The sequence below is a fragment of the Echinops telfairi genome, unplaced genomic scaffold (genome assembly GCF_000313985.2).
Source record: "Echinops telfairi isolate 266 unplaced genomic scaffold, ASM31398v2 ScPeMD7_4;HRSCAF=17, whole genome shotgun sequence".
NCBI classification, from domain to species: Eukaryota; Metazoa; Chordata; class Mammalia; order Afrosoricida; family Tenrecidae; genus Echinops; species Echinops telfairi.
Window position 1 is genome coordinate 49,659,282 of NW_022103900.1, and position 5,317 is coordinate 49,664,598.

General features: G+C 39.4%; 1 protein-coding gene and 1 pseudogene across 1 annotated transcript in view; both read right to left on the reverse strand.

Annotated features, from left to right (window-relative positions):
* Positions 1 to 5,317, reverse strand: part of THSD7B (thrombospondin type 1 domain containing 7B) — a 936,033-nt gene that overhangs the window by 283,099 nt on the left and 647,617 nt on the right. The window lies entirely within an intron of this gene.
* Positions 1 to 5,317, reverse strand: part of LOC115872328 — a 23,596-nt pseudogene that overhangs the window by 1,483 nt on the left and 16,796 nt on the right.

A 5,317-nucleotide genomic window follows, 5' to 3' on the forward strand; every position in this document is an offset into this window, starting at 1 on the left:
GGTGGTGGTGGTGGTGGGAGTGATGGTAGTACTGGTGGTAGTGGTGGTGGTGATACTGATGATGCTACCTTGGAGTATGGTTTTGCCTCTCCAGGTTAACAGTTTTATTGTTCTGTATTTTTGTGTCCCTGAACTGATTGTTCTCTCCTCAGAGTAATGGTGACTGATATCTTTACTTCTTAACACTGAAATATTTTGCCCCAGATCTTCCAATATAATACATTTGATTTGATTTGTTTGATTTCTCAATTGCTGCTTTCATTGGCATCTATTGTGGATCCAAGCAAAATGAAATCCTTCACTACTTCAATATTTTCTCTGCTTAACTTGAAGTCTCTGTCATGCTGTGATGCCTTGCATGTTGATGTGATGCTGAAGGATATGCCACGAGTATTTCAAGTACCAGCAGAACCTCCCAATGTGGACACGTTTCACTGGATCCCCCGACCAAGGAGACTAGGATGAATGATCTGGTCATTCAAAAACATTCATCAGTGAAAATCTTAGGAATAGCAGTAGACATTTTCTGTTCTCTATATGTTATCTACGAAAATATTCTAATCTACTCTTCCACATTTAACATTTCTGAAACGAAGGCATCTGTTTCTTCATGACCTAGTCTAAGCACCGTGTCTTATTTATCACAAGATTCCTGTCCTTATGAAACCCTCTTTCCTTCAGTGTGGGCAGACAAGGTGAGTTTGATAGCATGGCAAGCCCACTAGTAATAGACCATAAATGGCAAAGGTAAAGGACACTTCCAGATGTAATTAATAATCCCAATCAGTTTATTTTGAGTTAATAAAAGGGAAACTTATGTGAGATGGGCCTGACTATCAGAAAAATGCTCTTTAAAAAGGGACTAAGAAACTTTAAGAGTGAAACAACGTTTGCTTGTAATGGCAGTAGAATGGTCAGGGGGGGAGGGGCTGTGATGTAGCGGGTTCTGTGTTGGGCAGCTAACCACAAGGTTAGCAGTTTGAAAGCACCATCCACTCTGCAGAACAAACATGAGGCTTTCTATTTCCATAGAGAGTTCCTGTCTGAGAAACCCACAGGGGCAGTTCTACTGTGTCCCACATGGTCGCTAGGAATGGGTATCGACTTGAAGGCCGGGAGAGCGAGTGAGCGCCTGAAGAGGGTTGGTGACTGAAATGCCGCAAGGGAGGACTTCAGTCCTGTAGCTGCATAGAGATAACGCCAGACAACAGTGTGAGGGAGTTCAGAAACAGAACCTTTCCCACGTAAGCTACTGGTGAGCCCTGAAGCTCACTCAGTCAACCCCTGCAGTACAGTCCGTCGTCTAGAGAACCTGAGGGCTTGCAGGCCACATTGTGCATGGCGCTGCAAAACTACTGTGGGAGGAAAGGCCCAGAGTTACTCTTCCCATGACGCCAGTTCATGCAGAACTTTAGTAGATCTTTCTGAGGGCCACAAATCATTCCGTAACAACACTATGTATGTATATAATAAATGCTAAATATAGTTTTAAATAGAAGCCATGGGCATTACTTAATTTAACAGAGAAATTGAGTCGCAAAATGATTCTCTATGGTACCTATGAGAGAGTAGGATTGGAAATTAGATGGATTATGTCTCCTGGCAGAAATATTTAAATATGCAAAACTGAAATTCTTATAAATAATTTTTAAATATTCGAGTGTTTAAATTGATTCCAATTATAAAGTACATTTTGAAGCAGGTGCCTTTTAATTACAAAAAAGTTAAATTATTTTCATCTGTACTTGCATACTGAAAGATCTTAATTAGCAGGCCTTCAGCATTACTTTCTTTCTATTTCCAAAATTAGACTGAAAACCCAGAGGATAGTTTAGGTCATAATTTCAATAAGTATGAAATATTGAAATTCAACAGGACTAAACAACAGTGACATTTATTTTCAAGGAACATTTTTTCATTCTACCATATACCCCAAAGAGAACTTATATTGAGTACTATTAATAATTACATACCCTTATACCTATCTCATAATTGAAAGAATTAGTTTTACCCAAATACTTAATACTTAAAGTTTTGGGCACTACTACAATATGATCACATGTGACTATCTACAAGGTTAACCTGTAGATAACCTTGAATAGGAATTCAAATTTTTGACTAGTGAGTTATAACTAGAATTTTGCAATTTACTTATATAAAACAGGCTGCATAATTGTTGACATGTGGATAAAACTTTATAAGTTCAACTGCTATGAGAAAAGCACATTCTCTATCAGAGATTATAACACAGGTTGAAAGGAGAAGGTGTGGTCTGGGCCCTCGTACGTCCTGGTGCAGGTGTATTTTCACTAGTCTCATCTGCATGGAAGCAGGGCATTGAACAAGGAAGAAGGAAGCACTGGTGCATTTCAATGGGGTGCTCGAGAAGAATATTAAAATGATCATGGACTGCCAAAAAGGCAAACAAATCTACCTCAGAAGAAGTATGGCCAGAATGCTTGCTCCTTAGAGGCTAGGATAGCAAGACTTTATCTTACATAGTTTAGACATAGGAGACAACAGGAGAGATGGGTCCCTGGAGAAGGACATTGTGCTTGGTAAAGCAGAGGGTATCACAAAACAAGAAGGAAGATGAATGAGATGAATGGACACGATGGTTGCAACAATGGGCTCAAGCATAGGACGAATCATGAATTTGGTGCAGGCTGGGACATAGGGCCGCTATGGACCAGAACTCGAGGGCACCTAACAATAACAATACCAAAAACAGTAACAACAGGTGTCTTTTCAATCTACTCAGAAGTTAATATACAGTCAAGAATTGATGGTACAGAAGGAAGAAAACCAAGCTTCAGCTAAAGTATTGGAGAAAAGCTCCAGGATTTGATGGAATGCCACTGGAAATATTTCAACACACTGAGGCAGTGCTGAAGGCACTCATTCATCTGCTCCAAGAAATTTGGGAGACAGCTACCTGGCTAACCAACTGAAAGAGACCCATATCTGTGCCCATTTCCAAGAAATGCCACCCTACAGAATGCGGAAATTATTGAACACTATGCAATTTTGCTGGAAATATCCAAGCTGGATTCAGAAGAGGACATACACGGACATGACACAAAGAAGTTCATAGCTAATCACATATGGATCTTGAAGGAAAGCAGTGTATACCACAAAGCTGCTTACTTGGGTTTTATTGGCAATGCAAAGGCATTTATCTGCGTTTGCAGTTAATTATGGATGACATTAAAATACTAGCACTCCCAGAACACATCGTCGCACACTCTCGTGAACCTGTACATAGACTAAGAGGAGCCATCTGAACAGAGCAATGGTGTACTGAGTGATTTAAAATTAAGAAAGGTGTGTGTCAGGGCTTTATTCTTTCACCCTGCTATGCAATCTGAATATTGAGCAAGTAATTAAAGAAGGTGCACCATATGAAAAACAACATTGGCATCATTAACAATTTGATATGCAGATTATGGCAACCTTGTTTGCTGACAGCGAAGAGGACGTAAAGCATTTACTGATGGAGATCAAAGACGTAAATAAAACAAAAGTCCTCACACTAGACAGATAAATGACACCACAATAAACTTAGGAAAAATGGAATTTGTCAAGACTTTCCTTTTACTTGGATACACAATCAACATTCATGGAAGCAGCGATCAAGAAATTAAATGACATATTTCCTTAGGAAAATCTACTGCAAAAGACCCCTTCTTAAAAAAAAATTTTTTAAAAGACCTCTTTAAATTATTGATGAACACGTATGCCGCTTTGAAGACGAAGGTACACCACACGGAAGCCCGGACAGCTCCATCACCTCATATGTATGTGAAAGCTGAGCAATAAACACGGGAGACTGACGAAGAATTGACTTATCGGAATTACGGTGTTATGAAAGAATACACTACATACTGCCAGGAGAAAGAACAAATCCGTGTTAAAAGAAGCAGGGAGGGGGAGGAGGGAGGGAGGGAGATGGAAAATGAGGAGCCGATCCCAGGGGCTTAGGTGGCGAGCAAATGTTTTGAGAATGATGACGGTAATGAATGTACAAAGCTGCTTTACACAATGATGTAGGTATGGATTGTGATAAGAGTTTTATGAGCCCCTAATAAAACAATTAAAAAAAGGTCAATATAAATTTTAAATTTATAATCAAACAAAAAAGAAGTACAACTACAATGCTCCTTTGAAGCAAAGACTGTGCGACTTTGCTAGGTTATCAGGAGAGACGAGTCCACGGAGAGGCCGTTTTACAACGAGGAAGGTCCACAGAGACGTCCTGACGGACACAGTGGCTATGGCCACACAGTGACGGCGAGGACAGCACAGGAGCAGGCAGTGTTCATTCTCTGGGACACAGAGTTGAACCAACCTCACCACATGTAACAAGAGAGGTCTTTTAGTGTTGTTGCTTATCTGAATGTACATGGAGGTCGGTAGTAGGCAGTCATTACAGAATCATCATGTATTCAACTCAGCATTGCAATTATGGTAATGTATTATAATTATGTGTACCATCTTACATTAAACATAACAGATGCTCAAATAATGTCATATGGATAAAGATGGACTCATGATAATTTCTGTACGCATGCTATAATCAGAGGCATTTATTTAATGACTCACTCCTATTAAATTTGAAGTCAGAGACCCTGGAATGAATTTTTGATATGCATTGTTAACATACAAACATGGATGTTTCTCATATTGTGTTGTGACCATAAATGTAAGCTGAGTTCTCTGAATGTAACTGGCTTATTGATGAAACCACTTGCCAGAATATTAGTGGGTGCAATTCCCCCCCCACCCCCCATCGTTCAATTTACTAATATATTTTTAAGCAGGAAGATACCGTGTGGGAAATATTGGTGACAGGGAAATAACCAGATTACTAACTTTGTTCAGTACTGTGTAAAGGGAGAGTGAGTGCCTAAATGGTCAGTGCGTGCTTTATCGACTGCCATTTCGCGAAAATAAGGGAAGCACAGTCCCAAAGATAAAACAGAAACAAATGGTGACTAGGATGCAAAACCCTTCCTGCGAACTTCAACGTGAGGCTGCAGAGAATCCGGTGGATGAAAATGCTGTCATGATTTGTCATTGCTTAAAGATTTGCGATTTTATTTATTTTAATTCTCCTGTTTAAAAAATGTTGATATACTTAAAAAACAGATCCCAAGTCAGAGTGGTTTAAATTACATTATTTGATTGGAAAAGAAAGAATAGGGATAGATATTTTGACATTGGTCCAAAAAAGACATTTTGAGAAATCAGACATTTTATCTGTCCACAAAAGAGCATTGTGACTCTGTACTAGGCTGATAGTCACAGGGTAAGCAGT